Source organism: Sminthopsis crassicaudata, chromosome 6, assembly GCF_048593235.1.
Source record: "Sminthopsis crassicaudata isolate SCR6 chromosome 6, ASM4859323v1, whole genome shotgun sequence".
NCBI lineage: Eukaryota > Metazoa > Chordata > Mammalia > Dasyuromorphia > Dasyuridae > Sminthopsis > Sminthopsis crassicaudata.
In genome coordinates, this window is record NC_133622.1 from 167,681,451 (window position 1) to 167,704,688 (window position 23,238).

Genomic DNA, 23,238 nt, shown 5'->3' on the forward strand with positions numbered 1-23,238 from the left:
GCTGAATTTGAACTGAGGTTTTCAAGCTTTCTAAACTCCACAGAACTCTATCCATTGGTCACTTAGCTGCATGTAGTAGCTGACACTAGGATATATAGTTCCCCCCCCCCCAAATGGTAATGCTGTCCTCAGGTACATGAAGAGAGTCATGTACAATAATAGAGGTGATAAATCTGGAAGTACGCTCTCTCGCCTGTCTGTAGCTAGAGTACTGGGTTCAGGAATGGGAATCACATTTAGGAAAGACAAAGAAAAGCTGGTATCCAAGAATCAAGTAGAATGTCAAAGGACATGATCATAGGGAGAATTGGTTAAAGGAGAGGGCAAGGTTAGTCTGGAGAAGAGAAAACTTGTAGGGAACATGATAGCTATATTTAAATATAGGGGATAAAACTTGTTCTGTTTGCACCTGGAAGGAGGAGCTAGGAAAAACTGGAGGAAGTCACAGATGTTGTCAATTTAGGGATAATATAAGTTTGTTTGGGTTGGGAATGGACAGGAGAGACTTGACTAATTAAGTTCCCCCCAGGAAATGAAGGTAAGCAAGAGTTAAGGTTCTGACCCTTTTAGACTTTGAGCATTATTATTCTGAGCTTGTTTAGGGTCAGACTCTAAACATCAGGGTGTTGAACTTTTAGGGGGGCTAGACAATAACTGTCTGAAGCCATACTCCTGGTGGCCTTAATTAAACCAGGCAGCTAGCTCTAAATTCAAAACAGTCTGTAAAGATCCAGCTGGGAACGGAGGAACTCGGGGCAGCTAGGTGGCACAGTGGATAGAGCACCAGCCCTGAATTCAGGAGGACCCGAGTTCAAATCTGATCTCAGACACTTAACACTTCCTAGCTGTGTGACCCTGGGCAAGTCACTTAACCCCAGCCTCAGGGAAAAAAAAAAAAGAGAACAGAGGAACTCTCTCAAAGAGAGAGAGAGAGTTATCTCTGACAATTGAAAAGGAGCTAGCCTTCTATGGAGGAAGAAGGAAGAAGAGAAGGAAGAAATTAAGATTAAATAATAGATGGAAAAAAAGGGAGAGTAAAGGAAGTAATGAAAGATTGAAGGAAAAAGAATGGAAGAAAGGAAAGAGGAAACTAAAGGAAGGAAGAAAGGGCATAAGTATTTATTATGTGCTCACTATGTGTAAGGCACAATGCTTTACAAATATTATCTCATTTGATACTCACAATAAACCTGAGAGGTTCCTTGATCAATTATCTTTCCTTCCTTCCCTCCCACATCCCTTACCACATAAGGAAAAACTTCATCATGGTATCTAATCAAAAGTGACAGTCTACCTTGGGAGATGTTTTTCCTTGAAATTTTATTCCTTATAATCTTCCAAATAAATTTCATTTAATTTTGCCTAAACTAGGGGGCAGCTAAGTGGTTCAGTGGATAAGAGCACCAGCCCTGAAGTCAGGAGGACCTGAGTTCAAATTTGATCTCAGACACTTAACACTTACTGGCTGTGTGATTCTGGACAAGACATTTAACCCTAATTGCCTTAGCAAAAAAAAAAAGCCTAAAATATAAAATTTAGACATATATGATAGATATCTTAGGCATAGAAAGTACTTTTATTAGCTTAATTAGCATAGTCACTAAATCTATATTAATTTATGTAACACCTTCATTTTATTATATTGTCATGGCTCAGTTATGAGCAAATAATTTAAATTATCCACATAATTTAAATTATTCTTTCTTTAAAGAATTTTTGTAACTATATTTTTGTGTTTTGAGAGTGCCTTGGTATATTGACTCAGATATTTTATTCATTTTGTAATTATTTTAATTGAGGATTTCCCTTTCTTTTGGGGGTTTGCTACTGCTATGTAGAAATTTATTTTTTCATTGCTTCATAGAAGCAATTATCTAAATTAGCTTCATTGCTAATTTTTTGGAGTTTCTAAGTAGACCCTTGTGTCATCAAACAAATATAGCTTTGACCTTTGCCTACATTTACTCTATCAACAATATTTTTAAACATTCTGCTTGTGCTTTTTAAATTTCTTTTCAAAATATTGTCTCACATATTTAATCTGATCACCACATTAACTCAATGAGGGAGGTGTTATTATCCTCATTTTACATGTAAGGAACCGAGGTGAGGAAAAGTTAAATATTCTTGTACATCAGAGCAAAAACATGAATTTAAATCTAGGAAACATCAGGGAAGCATCTTGGAGTAGTGAAAAGAACAGTGGATTTTGAATCATAACATTTGAGTTTATATTTTAACTCTAACTTACAGAAAGTCTGTGTAGCCTTTCTAGGCAACTGAAAACAAATTGATCAATATTCAAACGGAATAGAAGTCTTTGGGGGCAGGTCACTGGGCTATATCCTTTGCTTGGTCCTATTTAACATTTTTATCAATGACTTAAGTGAAGACAGAAATCAAATTAAAATTTGTAAGTGATCAGGAACAGAAAAAAAAGCTAGAATAACAACAAGGGCAACAACCGAAAGGTGACATTGCAAGTTTGATTGCAGACCATTGCAATAAGGCGAATCACATGGATTTTTTAGCTTCTCAGTGCATATAAAAGTTATATTTATATTGCAGTCTATTGAAAGTATAATAGTATTATGTCTAAAAAAACTCTCAATGTATATTGCTTAATTAAAAATACTTTATTACTTAAAAAATGCTAACCATCATCTTTGGCAAGTGGTAATCTTTTTCTTGGTAGAAGATCTTGCCTTGATGTTGATGGCTGCTGACTGATAAAGGTGGTGGTTGCTGAAGGTTGGGGTAGCTGTCACAATTTCTTAAAATAAGACAATAATGGATTTTTCTGCATTGACCTTTTATTTTATAAAGATTTCTCTGTTTCATTTTACTCACAGTAAAATTTCCCTCAAAATTGTGCCAAACCCCTCAAATCCTGCTGCTGCTGTATCAAGTGATTTTATATAATATTCTTCAATATATTTTTTTTTTGTATTGGGGAATAGGGAAGCCTCAGGCAATAGGGAGAGAAAAGAAAGGACCAATCAGAAAACAGACATTTATCAATTAAATTTTCCCTCTTATATGGATGTAGTTTTAAATAAAATTACAATAATAACATCAAAGATCACAGATCATAGATCACTATAACAAATATAATAAAAATAAAAATGAAGAAGTTTGAAATATGACACAGATACAAGATGTGAGCACATGCTGTTGGAAAAATGGCACTGATGATAGACTTAACCCAAGGATTCCACAAGCTTTAATTTAAAAAAAAAATCAGCATCTATGAAGTGCAGCAAAATGAAATATGCCTTTATAGAACTTACTATGTTAGACATGAGGAAACTGAGGTAAGTGGAAGTTAAGTGACTTGCCCAGGATAATACAACTATGTGTCTGAGGCTGCATTTAAACTTAAGTCCTCCTAATTCTAGACCAATAGTCTTTCCACTTTGCCACAACTAAGATAAAAATCTAACAAAGCTGTTTGAAACCTCTTTAGTTATATAAATTATAGCTTTGATTTATGGCCTTTTAATATTAGACTCATTGTTCAATGGGTGCACTTCTGTCCCCATAAAATAAATCCAGGTAATAACTGGTATTTTTGCTTTTTTCCCCTAAATATTTATTTAAAATTAAATAAAAATAAGAAAAAACAAAATATAAAAGGAAAGATTAAAGGTAAATAAACAAAAAATATTGTCATGTGCCTAGCAATATATCAGGGAGGATTCAAAATATGTAATAATAAATTTCCATTTTGAGAAAGCATATATAAATATTTTTGTTTTTTTAAAAAAAATTAGGATCATCTCCCAATGTATATATAGAGCTTTCCTCCCATTAAATCCTTTTGTATAGCAGAGACAAATTTGAACAAACCCCAAAACTTCCAGTTTTAATATACTAAATTGGAGTTTTACTTTTGTTGAAATGATTATTCCTTTCCTTTGTCAGTCAAATGGCCACACTATACAAGGAAAGGCAAAAGACAGTTTCTGTTCTCATGGAGTTTAATTAAGATTTTATAGAAGTTTTAAAGAAAACATTTTAAATTATTTTCCTGCATTTTGGTAGTTTGCTGTTGTTGTTATTAAGTTGTCTTCAGTTGTTTCTGACAATGTGTGACCCCATTTGGGATTTTCCTGGAAAAAATACCGGAGTGTTTTGCCATTTCCTTTTCCAGCTCATTTTACAGATGAGGAAACTGAGGCAAATAAAGTTAAGTGATTTTGCAACTAATCTTTTATAGCATCATGTAGAAAAAGATGAGATTTTTATGTTGTATCTCACGTGGAATGAAGACATATCATTGGAATTTACTAAAAGTAACAAAAACTATGAAATAACCAGTCTGAAATGGGGTCAGAAAAGATATTTTTTCTAATTTTAGACCTTTTTTATGAAGCAAAAGATCGCCACCTGGTGTTAAATATGATGCACAATTTTGATTCACCTGTTTAGAATTGTTGATGCTTTGATCCTGATTCAGATTTTTTCTTCTTTACTCCAGCTATTCCAAAACAGGACCATTAACAATCTTCAAAAGAAATAGATAGAGATTTAAAAATCTCTGTCCTTTATATTTATCTGAAGTTTTTGTTCCCTAGATTATTTTTTCTTAAACATGTACATACTTATATGTAATGTATGCTTTGAATATAAATAGAGGGATTGGCAACTTATTTGTAAATTATAGTCTTAGAGATTTACCTGGATCTCTGAGAGGCAGAATTATTTCACAGGGTCACACAACTCGTATGTGTTAAAGGAAATTTGTGAATCTAGGTCTGTCTGACTACATGTGCAATGTAGTATATAGTTTGATGTATAGAATGCAAGACAAAGTTGAGAAAGTCTTGGGTTCAATTCTTTATAAACATATAAAATATATGGCCAAATGGCTATTATGATGGACTGCAAGTTAGGAAGAGTGTGCCTTAAAGCAAGTCATATAATTACCAGTAGTTTATAGGATTAAACTACTAGATCATAGATGGGATTGTAATCTGCATTAGTGGAGGGAGTTCCCATCCTAAGGGAAATCCCAGTTTCTTCATATTTATCTATTCATCTATCAATCAACTTTTTTCTCACTATCACGAACTGCCCACTTATTTATATAATTTATCTATCCATATATCTAGGATCTCTATGTATATGTATGTGAATTGATAAAACGGTTTTATAAGAAAATAAATGTAGAAACAATGTCATGGAAACAAAACAAATCAATTTGATTTCATTTTTATAATGTTCAGATTGTTCCTGATTGTAAACAAAATTATAAACTTTTTGAATGTGCAGATTTTCTTCTCTGAATCTTCTTATATCTCTCCTTTGGGGCCAAATTTTGTCACCTGTTCTTGGCCTTGAACTCTTTGACCACCTTGGTCTCCACTGCCTAACAGTGTATTTTTATATATGTTATATTTGTGAAATATTTTATATTTGACAAATTTTCCAGGGTTCTGTGACCTAGACACTCCGCACTTTGTTCCAGTCCCTTTTGATGGTATTCCTTCGATTTTAAAGGATTCTCTACATCCAATTCTATTTGACCATTTATCTTTTTCAAAGAAATATTTACTTCAAAGGAAAGACAATAAACAAATAACCCTCTCCCAGCCTTGGTGGTGGGACATAATCTCCCCCTCATTTTCTGGAGAGAAGAAGAGATTAGACTCCTTCACAGTTTAGTTCAGTTTCTAAATAACACAATCCCTTCAAGTTCAAAGTCCAAAGTCCTTTCTCCATTTTCCCTTGGGTTTTAGTCTCAGTTCTCTAGAGAATTAGGCTTATATCTACAGTTTCCATAAAAGGAACAATAGAAAAATATTCAATGAACAAAATACGCCTAGGCTCTGGGTTAGCCAGTTACATTTCTGGACTGGAATCCTGCTCCCAAAGTAGCCATGGCTTGAGCATCCAGGTCTAATGGGGATGGAACTATTTTTACCCCAAATTTAAAATGACAAATAAAATAGGACAAATTAAAAAAATCCTCGAATTTCAACCTGATGAGAAAAAAGCATGAAAGAAGAGGCAGATATTCCTTCCCCAATTCATTCAATTCTTGGTACCAGAGCTGTTGTGGAATATGACCTTTCTGGCTAAGTGAAAAGTAGGAGAAAGATCTATCACTACAATTTAGTCTGTGTGTTGGTCTGAGGTTGTGTCTCCTGGGAGGTTTTTGTATATGAACAACATATTCATGTAATTTAGCATCCCATGTTTATATTAATTGAAGATGCTGGTACACATGTACTTCAATATTTCAATCAACTTGTCAACTCCTCAAAGTAATTATTCCCTCTATCAGAGCAGATTGCCATTTCTATTGGGTGCCTTTTCTACCTCAAAACTCTTGATCAGCTCCCCAGAAATGGATTCACTGGTCTTGGGCTTTATATTCAGACAGTGCACAGCTAAGGTGAAATGTTGACTCAGAACTCTCACAAAACATCTCAGGTTTTAATGTTTTTAAGTATTAACCTCTTGGAAGAATATTATAGTAGCTATAAATTGCAGTTTCATGTTTGTCAATATGTGCTTGCATATCTTTTGTGTTTTAGGTAGTTTTTTGTATGTGGAAGAAATAAATAGCTGTCTTAAGCCTGATGTATTTTCTTCATTGAGTACTTTTCTGTTGTCCCTTTTAAGCCTAATTCAAGCTTTAAATGATTCTTCCATAACTTACTCTATAATGGGGGAAAAAGGCAGACTTTATAGAACTAATTCAAGTGAGCTATAGGCCCCTTTAAAGGAAGAGGATTAACACTCTAGCTCCTCAGGGCCCAGTAGTGATTCTGTGTTGTTAAACCAGAATATTTAGTATCTAACTATGTTTATTATTTCTTTCCTTAGCACTTGAAGAAATCTAATATTTATGTTGAACTTTCTTATAGAAACCTTCATTAAAAATTAGCTGAAAATGTTATTAGCATAATAAAATATAGTAGACATATTGGTAGTATACAATAAAAATATGATTCATACCATTGAACTTTTTGTTTCAAGTTTTTTATAATGTTATTGTGATAAGATTTTAATAATATGAGGTAATTTAAGCAATTAACTTCCAGCTTATATGTATAAAAGAATGTATGTGTATATATTTACATAGGTATATAACCAAAATATAATCAGAAAACAATTGAATTATTCACTGCACATATGCACATATAAGGAAAAGAGAATAATTCTACTGTTTTCTGTTATACACAAATATACATAGTTACATATTTTATTTTTTTGTGGAGGTAATTGGGATTAAATGACTTATCCAGGGTCACACAGCTAGGAAGTATTGAGTGTCTGAGATCATATTTGAACTCAGACCCTCCTGCTCTATCTACTGTGCCACCTAGCTGCCCTGTGGTTACATATTTTAAAGAAAAATGAATAATGCTACTATTTTCTGGTTATATTCTCTAAGAAGTATCTCTAGAGTAAGAAGGGAAATCTAGAGATTATCTAGGCCAATGATTCTTAGTTTTTTTTTTTTTGCCTTTGTAAATCTTTGCTGAAGTCCTTGGACGCTCTTCTCAGAATAATATTTTTAAATGCATAAAATAAAATTTATAAGATTATAGAGAAACCAGAGGTTATGAAGGTTAGTGAAAATAAAAGGGTAATTTTTCCTCATCCAAGTTTTCATATCCCCTGAAATCCATCAGTGGACCCCAGGTTATAAACCGTTGATTTAGTTTCAGCTTTAATGTTTGCAGATGAGGGAGAGTAAACTTTTAGGAATGAAGTGATTTGCCTGAAGTTTTATAAACAGTTCATACTAAAGTGGGAATCGGACAAAGGATCTTTGCCTTCAGAGGCTGAACTTTTCCCACTGTACACTGCTGTTTTACAATCTTTTCTGTAAGATTGTAAATGTCTTACATATGCTTATTTCACTTTGCTCACAATGACTTTATCTTTAAAATACATAGGATGAATTAATGAATGACTAAGGCATTTAATAAGCATCTACTTTGTGTAAAACACAAAAGGACTCACATAATGGGGAGACAAAACATATGGAAACAGAATTTTAAAGACAAAACCATGAAAAGGATTATTTTGGTTTCCTTTAATTTCTGGTTTAAAACACTGGAGGGCAGTCATTGTTCTGTTCAAATACATTTTTTGTTCTTCATGTTGCTGCTTCTTATCCTTGGGGAAAAAATTAGAAAATTCCCACTTTCATTTTTTGCAGGGCTGAAATTCATGGAGGTTATCCAGTAATCAAAGTCACTAGAATGATTAGTAAAAGATCATAAAGAAAATTCTATTTTTTTTTAATGCTAAAAATTCTGTTTTTTTCTGACTCTTATAGTTCTCTTAGTTCACTGAATAGGTTCATTTATGACTATAATTATTACAAGCAAATATGTAAAATATTCATATGTTTGCATTCCTTTGATATTTGTCATAAGCATTAATTTTCAAAAATTAAATTTAAAACAATGCAGAGGGACTGGTCTTTCAATCTTAAGATGCTGTTTATTTATTTATTGTTAAAGAGAATAGTGATAGGGATTGGATCTATGATTTCTTTGATCCCAAACAAACAAATTCTCTGCAAATGCAGTTCAATACCTTTCCTGCAATTTAGATTTTAAAGAGCTTCCTCTGAGAGGAATACTGAGAGATTAAGAGATGTAAATGATACTTTCAATGGATTTCTTTCTCCATCATTCCTTCCCTCTCTAATCTCCAATCTTATCTTTTTTTTTTTTTCTAGATTGATAAAAAGGCTTATTATGGGGTTTGGAAGTAAAGTTAAAGTCTAGTTAGTAAAAGGTGAAGGTAGAGACAAAGGGGCACCGGAAATAGGATTCCAGTGGACAGAGATCCTTGGCAGCCAGGCGTAAGGCTGCCATGTTAGGAACCTCTGGCCTCCAACCTTATTTTACTTGTTTTTTTTCCCTTGCACCATTGCCTTTAAACATTTCCTAGTCCATTCCATAGTTAAAAAAATCTCCATTAAACTCTACCACCATATATTCTCCAGTCAGTCCGGTATATCTCTCTTCTCTTAGACACACTCCTCAGGGGGAAAATATTGTCTGTACACGTTCCCTCTCTTTTTACCTCTCAACTTTTTACAAGTCGACTTCCAGTATCATTAATCAATGGATTCTGTTCCTCCCATAGTTGGTAGTCAATCAAATCGCCAAATTAAATGTTCTTTTCTCAGTCCTCATACTTCTTGCCCTTTCCACTGCATTTGGCACTATTGACCACCATTTTGGGGGCCCTATTTACAGCAGTGATGTAGCACAGGAATGATGTAAACTTTAACTAGTCTGTCTGGTTTCCATTCAAGAATAATGTGAACTTTAAACGAGCCCATCCTGTTCCCATATAACCATATAACACATATAAAGGAAGGTCAGATTTCTTATTATCGTATCTAAGGCATAGTTAACTGTCACATCATGCAGTTGCTCACTTAGACATAACATGTGTGTGAGTTTGTTTTCCAGTAGGACCCAACTCTTCCCTAATTCTCTAGATCCTGCCCTTACTTCCCCTTCTCTTTGATCTTTAGAAAGTCCTCTTCACTCATAGCTGGCTGCTAAATAAATCACTTTTGATTTTTGGCTATGAGCCTTTTCATGTCAGTAAAGGGCACCTTTTGACTATGATGACTCTTGTTGGGAATTTTTCATATTTCGAACTGCCCTCCCATAACCTGCTACTTCTTCAGGAGTAAGTATATGCTTTCATTAAGCTCAGTTTAAGGAATATAGACCCATACCATCCTATCATCTCCTCATACTATCAACCATCTGAAATACAGAAAGCTCAGTGGACAACAAAAGAGCTACATTCATGTGATCTATCTTCAGCTGAGGTAGGATGCTGCAGGGGAAATAGGAGAAGTAGATGTGAATGTAGGGGATGGCAACATCTCTGCTCACTTGGGGAATGAATGTCTCATGTCATGTTGATAATGATATCAACATATATCAACATATATTGAAATACATATTAATTACTGAATGTTTCTATTTTATTATTTGTGTGGAAGTATAATATTGGCAACCTAAATTTACAAGTGAAGTTAAGGAATGTATAATGTTTAACGTGAAACTTACCAGACCTCTAAGTTTTAAATGCAGCTTGCTGGTAATCAAAACAAAATAGCCCGAATGCAGATGATATCAGAAGACTTTAACGTTTTTATGTGTGAGATAAAGTAGGAGTTAGTTTATTCTCATAAAAGTACTATTATTTGAAATCTTTGTGATTTGTTATATCTTTCTTTTCACTTAGAAGTCCTTGAAGCTATAATTCTGTTAAGATTTGACATCATAAAATATAACTTTGACTTATTTCCCTTTTTTGTTTGATCAACAATCTCTCTCCCTAAGTCATAAGTTTAATGTAAAAACCCTCCAAAATGAAATAATTTTTAGAATAGTGCTCTTCAAACTTTTTTGGTCTCAGGACTCTTTTTATATTTCTTAAAAATTATTGAATACTCCCAAGAGTGGTGTGTGAGCGATTGTATATTCTATCTATGTATCTATCCATCATCCATCTATCTGTCTAGTGTGTTTGGCTATCTACTAATATCTATTTATTTACACACACACACACACACACACACACACACACACACACACACACCCATACAGGTACGTGTGTGTGTGTGTATATATATATATATATATATATATATATATATATATATATATACACACACACACACACACACACATATCTATTTATGTGTTTACTCAGCTATGTATATATTTTGATTTTACTGAAATAAAAAATCCCTTAGGATTATTATAAAAATAGTTTTAACTTCACAGACATCCTGAAATGATCTCAGGAACTCAGGAACTCCTGTAATACTTTTCTCCCATATTTTTTTTCTTCAATTACATGTTAAAACAATTAGAATTTTTAAAAGTTTTGAGTTGCAAATTCTATCTTTCTTTTCTCCATCACACTTTGAGAACCTTGGTTTTAGAGATTTCTGGAAATTTTCATGAGGGTTTTTATAAGAGTATATAAGACAAACAATCACATGAGGCACTTGGTTCATATAAAATGCATTGTGCAACCCATCCTCTAAAAAAGCTGTTTGATATGACAATAAAAATATTGTTTTTAATAGTTCCAATGACCATTGAATACGAGTGAACTTTAATTTACTTGCTTTGAGATTTTTGTACTGCTGTTATGCATGTAAATGTAATTTTTTTCTGTTTAGTAATACATTGTTTTGCTGTTTGTTTGCATGAATAATAATGATCATACAAGCTTGCTAGAGAATATAGACCAATAGTTTTAGTTCCTGCTAGATTTGCATTTTTTCTTGCACTTTGTAATTATTTGCTTATGTTCTATGTATCTGCACTATTGTAAAATGAAACTAATATTGCCTAACACCTTTCTCATGGAGTTGTTATGAGACTCAGGTGAGGGATTCCATGCTTAATACTTGGCCAATGCTAAAATATTACATAGATATCAGCTTCTTTACTCCAGCTTCCTCATTTTCTTGTGTTAAAAACAGTTAAGAGTTTCTGTGTTAAAGAGGAAAACTGCAATCCTAAGAGAATTAGAGAACCACCTTATAGAATACACCGGACCTCTGGTGAGGAAACGTGACCCAAAATTGAGGTGACTTATCTAAGATGACACTGTTAGTGAATGGTAGAGATTGGGTTGACCTCATTCATCTTCATGATGAATCATACAACTGTGATTTCATCAGTCTGAGAATTCCTTCCATTGTCTTGGATCACATGTCCTCTAACAAATAGTCGTTGGTCTTTGTGACTGAAAATTCACCAGTTTGTGATCCCTGGAGAAGAGCTTCCCTTACAAACTTATCTGGGTTGTTTCTTGGGAAGCTGATTTAGATAGGAAGAATGTCTCTGGGCTTGCACTCAATTTGTTTGAGCCTTTGGGACCCTTTACCCCCTAAGCTTATGCTTTACTGCCACAATTTTAAGGAGCCTAGCAACACCTCCATACCAACATGAAGAAGTGCTGGACATGTTTGTACCCTTGTTAATATGTCCTTAATTACAATGAAATAAGATTGCTTCCAAATTGGATTACTGAGAGATTAAGGAGAGTATTTCTATCAGTAAAAGACATCCACTTACAAATTATTAGTCAGTATAGGTCCCAGAGAAAAGACAGATGACAGCTAATTATGCACATTGAGTTGTTTTGCTAGGAATTCTCCCTAGCTTTACATTCCTCCCTTTTTTTCCAGATGTGACATTTGAAAGCTAATTCTGAAGAAGGACTTCAAGGGACAAATTCTTTGGGGAGAAAAAAAATCTAAGCAAAATAATCTGAGCTATTAATACTCAACATAATATGTAACCCACAATCCTAAAATACAATAAGATGCACTTATGGTGTTTCATAGTTTTCTTGGAAAGTTTTGTACTTTGTTTTAATTTTCATTAGGTAAAAGACCATTTTATATATTTGTTTATAATGAAAACCACTCACTACCCATGACAGATTACCACCAAAAATACTTACTATTGTGGACAGATTATTTCATCTCTCACAGGCTCAGTTTTCTCATTTGTAAAATTGGTAGGAAGAAAGAAAGGCTGAACTAGATGATTCCTAAAGAACCTTTTAATTTAAATCCTATGGTCTTTCCTCCCAAGTGTTAAGAGGATAGTACCTAGATGTAGTTACTGGAAAGGGCAAAGTGCTACCTTTCCATCATTAAGCATAATTCCAGGAAGATTGTTATGATCCTGGTGACAGCTGCTGGGAGAATGATGGAGACTGAAAGATATCAAACTCTCTAATTGAAATATCAGGTGGGTTCCAGAGGTGTTCTTACAAAGGGGGAACCAGGTTAGTAAAAGAAAAAAAGGAAGAAAAAATAATTGAATTAAAGAAAAATAAATAAAGAAAAAAGGAAGGAAAAAAGAAATAAGAAAAGAAGAAACGTGTTTTCCTATAATTGGATGCTGCTATGGACCTGATTAACGAAATTGCTGGAATGGCAAAGTTGGGATATAGTGTTAGGTTTGACTCTTTCCTTTCCTTTCTGTGGCTCAGTGTTTTCATCTGTGAAATGGGAATAATAGCACCTACCTGGCAGGATTATTGGTAAGGGTCAAAACAAAGAATATATAAAATGATTTGTAAACCTCCAAACCTTGCTTTAGGATTGGTGAACTCTCAATGGAATGATAATAATCCCTTTGATAAAGAACCCTAGCAGGTGAGAAAGTTTTCCAGCAGATGGCAGCAGCAGCTCAGCAGACAATTAGCCCAGCTTATAAAGTGATGGATTTGGAGGCATGGCGGATAAGCAGCTAGACACGATGTGCTGTTAGGAGGATGAGCTGATGGACCTGTTGTGACAGGTTACCTAGCTGGGATGCATCCTCTGGAGTGTTAGTTTGTAAACCTTAAAATACAAGCTATTTCCCTATAAGGGAAAAATTTCCTCTCCCACTGTTCCTGGGGGAACCCACTGAAGGTTGTGCTCCTTTTGTCAATTTCCTTGTAATTTACTTAACTATTCTTCTTAATTAAAAGGAGAAAGACAAGTTATTAATAACCATATTAAATGCTACAAATGACTAAGACAAATTTTAATTTACTTTGCAATTCTTTCTAATTAAGTTATTATTTTTGAAGATGTGTCATTTGGCTTGATCCTGTGAAATTCATTGGAAATGAGAGCTTGAGAAATTAGATTTAGAGCAATATTTCATACCATATACTACAATAAGCTCCAAATGAGCTCATGGTATGTTATAGAAGGTTATATCATCCAAAGATCAGGGAAGCAAGGAAAAAGAAGACACCTTGGATTGAGGGAAGAATTCCTGATCCAACAAGAAATAGAGGATTGAAGGAGATAACATGGATATTTTTGATTACATAAAAATAAGTTTTTGGATAAACAACATCAATGTAGTTAGGATCAGAAGGGAAAAAGTCAATTAGGGGAAATCTTTGCAGTGAAGTTATTTGATAAATATATGATATCCCAGATATATAGAAAACTGATAAAAAATGTCATTCCTCAATAGCTGTGATTGAAAAATAGGAGCAGGTAGTTTTTATAATACATACATGCATTATATAATACATATATATACATACATCTATTTGAAATTTAAATGGAAGGTTCCAATGGTACTTATTATTTGTGTCCTCTTTATTATTTTTAATGACTTATTGATGTTCTTTTCTTTCTAAGCATCTCTATACATTCATACATATATATGTATACAGTCATGCAAAACGAGTTTCAAAATTGGTCATGTCAAAAAAAAAGAAAAGGAGAAAAATATGCTTTTATATGTTCTCTGAATCCATCAGTTTTCTATCTGGAAGTAAATCATATCTTTCATTATGGATCTATCTGTTGGTATTATGGTTGGGCATTGTGTTAATCACAGTTACTAAGTCTTTCAAATATTACTATTATTTAATATTGACAATATTACTATTATTGCATAGATTGTTCTCCTAGTTCTACTTCCTTCACTCTGTATCAATTTATTTGTCTTCCCAGATTTTTCTAAAACCATCCTCTTCATAATTTCTTACAGCGTAATAATATTCCATTATATTCATATGCTTTGACTTGTTTAGCTATCCCCCAATTGATAGAAAACTCCTCAGTTTCTAATTCTTTGCTTCCACTAAAAGAGTTATTATAAATATTTTTGTACATATGGGTCCTTTTCATTATCCTTTGATCTTTTGGCATATGGCCTTAGTTGTGCTGAGTAAAAGGTATGTACAGTATTATGCTTTTTGATTGATTTCCAGAATGGTTGGACCAATTCACAGCTCCACTAATCGTGCATCAAAGTACTTGTTTTTCTACAACTCCTCCTGCATCTGTCTTCTTCCTTTTTTTGTCATCTTAGCTAATCTGATAGATGTACTTCAATTGTTTTAATTGACATTTATTTAATTATTAGTGATTTAGAGCAATGGTGTCAAACTCAAATAGAAACAGGAGCCATTAAACCATATAGAGAGATTCCTGTGAGCTGCATAGTGCTTTAGAAAATCACATTGTGTGTGTGTGTGTGTGTGCACATGTGTATAATTAAAACATCAAAATCAGGTAGGAACCACATTTTTAATGTTAATCCCTCAAGATTGCTCTGTATTTGATTCCTCTGATTTAGAGAATTTTTTTCATATAGCCATTGATAGCCTGGAATTCTTCCTCTGAAAACTTCCTGTTCATAGCCTTTGACCATTTATCAAGTGGGGAAGGATGCTTTTTCTTGTATATTTGACTTAGTTCACTAAATATATTAGAAATGAGATCTTTATCAGAGTGACATTGCAAATATCCATCCCTCCACATTCTGTTGCATTAGTTTTGTTTGTGTAAAAGCTTTTAAATTTTATGTAATCAAAATTATTTATCTCTTGTGAATCTTTATTATCTCTTATTCAGCCATTAATTTTTCCATAATCTTAGATATGACATTTAATTTCTTCCATGTTCCATTAATTTGCTTGTTATTACCCTTTGTAGCTAAATCATTTATTCATTTTGAGCTTATCATTTGAGCTTATTTGATATAAGATGATGATAAACATGAAGGTTTATTTTGTGTGACTATATTATTAAGGACTTTTACTTCTTTCGATGGAGAGAGATAGCTGAGAGGAAAGGGTGTAGTGATAGAAAAGCTTAGAAAGAAAGGCGCATCAATGAGTCATTAAAATAATAAAGGGGACATAAAATAATAGGGTAATATTAGAACCATCAAGTTAAATTTCAAATAGACCAACTCTTGCTCCCCCCAAACAATAACAAAAAACAACCCCAAACCAATAGCCAACTATATGTAGTGAAGATTCAAAGCTTCAAATGCAATCCTCTTTTTCTATTCTTTGTACAGAAAAATGTTCACGTTTGTCAGTTTTATAACAATTTAATGTAGGAGGCTTTGGAATGTGTAACACATTTTCTGCCTGGTACCGTTCTACAAGGAGACTTGTCAAGTTTGCTTCCAACACTGTATGATGGAAGAAGATGTATCCTCCCCATTTGTAAACAACAGAAGACCCTATACTGTAGGGGTGATGACAAGTCTCAATTGACTGCTTAGCTGGAACTGAGTATTCATGAAAAAGCCTGGAGTGTCTCTGTCTGTCTATCTGTCTTTGTCTCTCTCTCTCTTTCTTTCTCTGTCTGATGGTGAGTTAGGCAAAAATTACTGTAGGTCTCTGAATAGCCTCTGAAATAGTCTGAATAGTCTCTGAATAGGCTCTCAAAAGCCTTTTCTCACTTGGCTGCCATGTTCTTTGATTTTATTCTTTCCATGTCTTAGGTGAATGAGACAGAATAGACTGGATTTTGACTTTGTAAGTTTCAAAAGGTCAGAAGAGCCATTAAAAATTCTCTTAGCAACCCAAACTGGTGACAACAGTGGCTGAGTTTGGTCAGGAACCAACCCTGAAGAAACGTCTGCTTGATCCAGCTCAGGGTCAGAAGTAAATGAACACATCTGTACCCGTCCAGCTGAGATATGTTATTTATCAGCCATTTCACATCCAAAAGTGAGAGAGCTTAGTAAGGTCTTCTTTAAGGAAGAAAAGAACTCTCAGAGGCAAGAATGATCTCCCCCTCATTCCACTGTTCCCAGGGACTGAGCATTTGCACTTCAGCTCTTGCTATCACTTTATAGCAAAAATATTTCTTTGTAAAAGCTAATTGATATTAAGTGGTTAATTGATACTGGCAATATAGTAACTATTGGATTCATAGCAGGAGAAACACACTAAGGCATCTCCAACCCTTTAGGATTACTCCCATAATTCTGAGGAGAGCAATATTCAGCTTCTTGCTGGAGTCCAATCTTGTTGTTTGAGTATGAGTTGGGTTAGTGAGCCCAGAGCCTAAACCATATTAATAAAAAAGGAAAAAAAAAATAGAAAGGGAATGGGGGCTTGAAGCTATCAATTTGAATAGATGATGGATCCTAACTAAATCAAGATTGTAAGTGGAGCTTCTAGGAGCCCCACATAGAAGGGGTTTAACTTACAAACAAAATACTAAGTAAGTATGCTTGTTGGTTCTTTCCCTGCTCAAATGTTGGTGACATTACAAGGCTTAGAAAATTCTTAGAGTTTGTGACTGTGACAAAAGGAGGCAATCTGCCCTCTGGTGCAGAGAGTCCAGGTGCCCAACATTTTAAAGAGTCACTGACGAATGGAGGTGGTGTTGAAAGCTATGTATGTTTTAAAAAATGGATTCCCACTGGGAAGGGATTTTTCAATTGGCCCCTTTTGGCTAAGCTAAGATGTTTTTATTGTGAAGATATTGCATGTTTTAGATATGTGCTTTTGTACTTAAGACAAGTGTTCTGTAAGAGGCTTTATTAGTGTAAAGTAATAATAATTCACTTTTATATGGTGCATAAAGTTTTTACATTTGCCCAGAAGCAGTCATTTTATGAAAAGTGTATATTGTTAAAAAACTGAAGGTGGGATTAACATATTCCAAAGGTGTTTGACGGATTGATGCCCTGATTAAAATAAACCACCAAACTCAAGTTCTGGGAAATTGAAAAACTATCCATTTTTACAATGTCTTAGAATTTGATTTTGTGAGACGTACATTCATTTCACTCAGAGCTCAACTGCCAAAGGAGTGATAAAATTTTCATTAGAAATGGCTGTTCTGAATCACCATAATTAGAAAACTCATGGCTGAATCTGATGAATCATTGACCCTTCTGATAGTTATGTCTTGTTTAAACTAACCTACAAGGTGAAACTAGTTACTCTGGGTAATTTTGTTAGCTTCCTCTATTTGCCCTGGTGCCCTCATGATTGTGACCTCTTGGGTACAGAGCACCTTGGACTCTTTATTATATAGATTTTGCTACAGTCTTATTCACCACTTGGTGAGAAAGCATGATATGTACCCAATTCAGATTGTTGGGCATGTTTGAACACCACACTCGGCCATTTTCATTTATTGTTTTCATTTGTATTCATTTCATTATAATAATAATGATAAATCCAACATTTACATAGTTGCATATGATTGGATTCACATAACACATAACTTGAGAGGCATTTGTATAATGGTTAGGACATTAAACGTGGAATCAGAAAGACAGATTTGAAATCTGCCTCAGTCACCTGTATGGCTCTGGCCAAACCCCTTTCCATGCCTCAGTTTCCCCACATGTCAAATGAGGTGTATTAGATTCCCGTGGTCTCTAAGATCTTTCCCAGCTCTCAATCAATGATCTAACTTATTCCCTGGTTTATATATCCAGTCCTGATCTCTCTCCTGAGCTCCAGTCAAACTGTCTAATGGACATTTCCACTACATGTCCTATAATAATTTCAAACTCAACATATCTAAAACAGAATTCATTAAATTCACTCTTTTGCTACACCTCTTCTCCAAATTTCCCTCCTTCTGGGGAAGGCACCATCATTTTTTCAGTCACCAAGGTTTGCTGTCTCAAAATTATCTTCGACTTCGATCATCAATTCCTGTTTTCCTGGAGCTTACTCAGGCAGGTAGTTAGGCAATCCATCAACAAGTAGTCACCCACTCTCCATTCTAGGCAAACCAGCTTGTCTCCCTGCTTGTGATGTCCACCTCCTGGCTCCATGCCTTTGGACATTATCCCGCATACCTGGACTATTCTCTCTCTCCTGCTTTCCATCCTGTAGAATCCCTAGGTTCCTTCCAGCCTTTAGTAAGAGGTTCTTCTACAACTCTTCAGATAGTGGTGCTTCCTCTCTCAAAGTACATCTTATGTAATTACAGGTATGGAAGTTGTTTGCATCCATGGAATTAAAATCCCTTGACATTACATTTTTCACTTTGCATCCCTAGCACCTAGCATACCAGCATACATAGTAGATGTTTAATAAATTCCAACTAATTGATTGACTAATAGTGGTTTCAGATTTGCCAAGCTCTTAATATAGATTAGATGAGTGGTTTTCAAAAGTGTGTTCTGGAGACTTATGCCCTACTTTCTTATAAAAGATATCTTTTACTTAATTTATTTACTTATTTATTTAATTCATTATATTAACACATATAGTTATATAAATAAATTATGGTTAGCATTTTACTATCCTAATTTTGCAGATGTGGAAACTGAAGTGCAGAGAAGTTAGGTGAGGAAGGGAAGAAGAAAGGAATAAATATTTATATAGCCCCTCCATGTGCTAGGTACTCTGCTATGTACTTGCTTAAGTCTCCGGCCCAGAATTTTCCAACCAGGGAGTGTCTGAGGCAGAATTAGAATTCAGATTTTCCTGATTCTGAGAGCTGCACTTTATTCACCCAAATGCTTCTATTATGCCCAGAGAACTTTATTTGGGTACTTAAATGAAGGGTGCCTGACACAGGGAGGAGTTAGTGTGGAGGGCTGATACACCTGGCTAAGAACGCCAGATTCATGGGGTCATGAGATAAGTCGGAACCATCAAAAGCAAAGTAGAGAGAGATTTGGATATGAACATCACTCTGGAATTTAGCCTAGGAGGGGCCTTTGGGACAAGTCCTCAGCTAAGAATCAGGAGATCAAATTGAGAGAGTGTCAATTAGAAAATTGCTTCAAAATCACAATGGTACTAAAAAAAATGAAACCTGTACATGAATAACTGGGTATTTTCTATTGTGTTTTGGATAGAATCTCCACCAGTTTCCAGAGCCCCGATTTGTGCCTCCCAAAGAGAAATCTTTTGCCTGCATAGGGATGTTCCAGGAGAGTGGGGATCGTTAAATGCTGCAGGTGAAGAAGGAGTGAACTCCAGACATGGAGGAGGATGGCTTAGGAAAGGGTCAGGATGGCCCAGGAAAGGGATGATGGTATAGGAAGGTTGTATGTGATGAATATCAGGAAAATTAGTTGGCTGGATTTTTGGAATGAATGAAAAAGAATAACACATAATAAGCTTTGAAAGATAGCCTGCAGCCAGGTTGTAAAAGACTTTAAATGCCAAACAGAGAAGCCTCAATTTTTATCCTAGAGGAGAATGGCAATTTCATGAGCAAGGCATTCAATGGCCAGACCTATGCATTAGGAAAGTCACTTTGGCAACTGGATGGGAGATGGATTGGAGGGACTTGGAGATGGCAGGTTCATTAGGAGCTATTTCAATGGTTTAGGTGAAGGTGATGAGGAACTGAACCAGTGTGGTGAGATGTAGGTGGAGAGAGGTGGAGGGAAGAGAGAGACATTTCCAAGGCTTAGCCACTTGTTAGATTTGTGGGTTGAGGGACTATGAAATGGTGGTTGTTTTGAGGTTGGGAACCGGGTTACTGGATGGATGATGGTTTCCACAACAGAAATAGGGAAGTTTAGGATGAACTTTGGAGGAAAGAGAAAGGAATCCTTTTCATTTTTATTTTTTGCTGAGGCAATTGGGGTTAAGTGACTTGCCCAAGGTCACACAGCTAGGAAGTGTTAAGTGTCTGAGATCAGGTTTGAACTCAAGTCCTCCTGACTCCAGGGCTGGAGCTCTATCCACTGTACTACCTAGATGCCCTCAAATGAATCCTTTTTAAAGACAGATTGAGTTTGAGATGCTTGCAAGACATCCGGATGGAGATTCCCAGTAGATTGAAGGTAAGGAGAGAGACTGGGGCTGCATGTGTAGATTTGGGAATTATCTGCATAAAGATGAACATTGAACTTGTGATAAGGAATTCTAAGCAGGGCAAAGCTCACAATCAGAACCTTCCACCCTTCCTCAAGGTTTTGCCTCCTTTTCATCCTCCAATTCATACTCCTCACAGTGATTTTCCTAAAGTGTAGATCTGATCATGTCATATTCATTACTCAATAAATTCAATAAACTCCCTGTTACCTCCAGGATCAAAAATAAAAAATAAAAAGAAGTAGACACTCCTTACCATTCCAGGTTCCCTACTTGTTAGTCTTCTCCATATCCTTTATGGTCCAGGTATATAGATTTACTTGTTGTCCCTTGCCCACAAGGGCATTTCCTATCTATACACCTTTACATTGACCTATTCATCATGCCCAGAATGCTCTCGTTGGCTTCCTTCTAGAGTAAGTTCAAATATCACCATCTGCAGGAGCCTTTCTAGGCTTCCCCTTGCCCTTATTTTCTTTCTTTTTTCTATATACCTTTTTTACCATACCATATACCTTATTCCATTAGTATGTCTGTTCTTTGATAGCAGGTATTGTTAATTGCCTTTTAAAAAATATTCCTGGCAGCCTAGTAGAGGTAGTCCTTAATAAATTCTCTTTGACTTATTGATCACTGTATAAAGTTTTACTCCATTGGTGATTAGGAAAGCATGAGAGCATTGTCCAGAACGTAGTCAAGTATGCAGCCCTGAAATTGACTTATAATATTGATAAACTTCTCTGGACAACAACATTTTGACATGATTTTTCATAAGTCCTTGTGACTGACAGTATTAAAGGCCTTGTTTACATTTATAACCTTTATGTACAGACTTCTTTTCTGCTTTTGGCATTTCTTCTGCAGTTGTCCGGCAGCACACATCCTATTGACCATTCGATGGCCTTTCCTGAAGCTGCACTGGCTGTCAGGTAGATGATCACTTTCCAGATGAAGGTCTACTACTACACAAATTGTAAGTTCTTCAACTTGGAAAGATTTCAAGCCAAAACTAAAGTGGAGGGAGATTTGGAGCATGATTTTTTTGTTTGCAGATGATTGGGAACTCCATGTAGTCCCCAAAGTTGAGATGCAACAAAATATGGATCAATTCTCTGCTATTTGTACTAATTTTGGCCTTATAATTAACATCAAGAAAACACAGGTGCTCCATCAACCAATACCATGCCATTCATATGTGGAATCATCAATTATAACTAATGGAGAAGTTTTGAATGCTGTGGATAAGTTCACTTATCTTGGCAATATATTTTTCATAGATGTACACGTCGACACACACATTGCCTGAGCTATTTTAATGTTTGGGAGACTCTGAAGGAAAGTGTGGGAGAGAAGAGGTATTAGACTATCAAACTGAAAGTCTACAGAACTGTTATGCTGACTTGATTCCTATATGCCTGTGAAACTTGGACAATATATCAGCTGCATGCCAGAAAACTGAATTGTTTCCATTTGAGTTGTCTCAGGAAGATTCTGGAGATCACCTGGCAGGATAAGGTACCGGACACAAGGTCCTTTCTCAAATTAACTGCTAAACATTCAAATTCTTCTGTAGAGATACAAGTCTGATGGGTTAGTCACATTGTTTGAATGCCAAATGTACGCTTGCCAAAAAGATTATTTTATGAGAAACACTCACATAGTGGTCAGAAAAACCATACAAGGACACTTTCAAGGTCTCTTTTAACTTTTAATTGGATGATATCAGAGACTTTGGCACAAGACTGCCCATCTCAGAATGTCCTTATCAGAGCAGGAGTTGTGCTCTATGAGCAAAACAGAATTGAACTAGCTCAAAAGAAATGTCAGATGTGCAAATTTAAAGAATTCATGCTTATTACTTTGATTGGCCACAGTATCTTGACTCTATATCTTGATTCTAATATAATGATGTCATTTTCGTCCACTTTGGAAAAAAAAGGACAATAACCAAATATATAAGCCAGTGTAACCTATTAATTTTACAGATGGAGAAACTGAGGCTCAGGAAGATGCAATGATTTGCAAGACACCAGTTTCACCAGTCTCCTTTCTGATGAAAGTTCTACTTAATGGAGAAGACAAGTTTTACAAAGGTTTTATTGGAGGTCACTGGATTCCATGTTGCCATACTAGTATTGTTATTGCTGAGTTAATCTGGCCTGATTCTTCATGATCTCAAGCACCATAGCATACCTGGCCCTTCTGTCTTTCAGTATCTCTTGAAGTCCATCCAAATTCATATTCATTGTTTTCATGATAATATTTATCAGTCTTATCTTCTGCTGTCCCCTTTTCCTTTTGTTTTTAGTCTTTTCCAATAAATTTTTGTCTTCTCATTATGTGGCCAAAGTATTTAAACTTCAGCTTCTGTATTTGACCTTCCAGTGAATAGCCTGAATTAATTTCTTTAAGGATTGACTAATTTGATCTCCTTGCTATGCAAGGGACTCTCAAAAGGCTTCTCCAGCATCACAATTCAAAAGCATCAATTCTGTGGCACTCGGTTTTCCTTATAATTCAATTCTCACAGTGAAATATTATTACTGGTGCTTATTTAGTGGGGCTAACCTCTAAATTTAGGAAGGTTACATTTTCTGAAGGTCAATGACAAGTTTATTAAGGCTTAATTCTTTAGCATGG

General features: G+C 35.0%; 1 long non-coding RNA gene across 2 annotated transcripts; it reads left to right on the forward strand.

Annotated features, from left to right (window-relative positions):
• Nucleotides 1-452: 452 nt before the first annotated feature.
• On the forward strand, nt 453-22,938 carry LOC141546801 (uncharacterized). Of its 2 annotated transcripts, none has more exons than XR_012483422.1 (3): nt 453-538; nt 21,463-21,571; nt 22,584-22,938. It is a non-coding gene; the product is annotated as an uncharacterized LOC141546801 (long non-coding RNA). The 2 variants fall into 2 exon arrangements; XR_012483423.1 differs by lacking the exon at nt 453-538 and adding an exon at nt 20,450-20,567.
• The last annotated feature ends 300 nt before the right edge of the window (nt 22,939-23,238 follow it).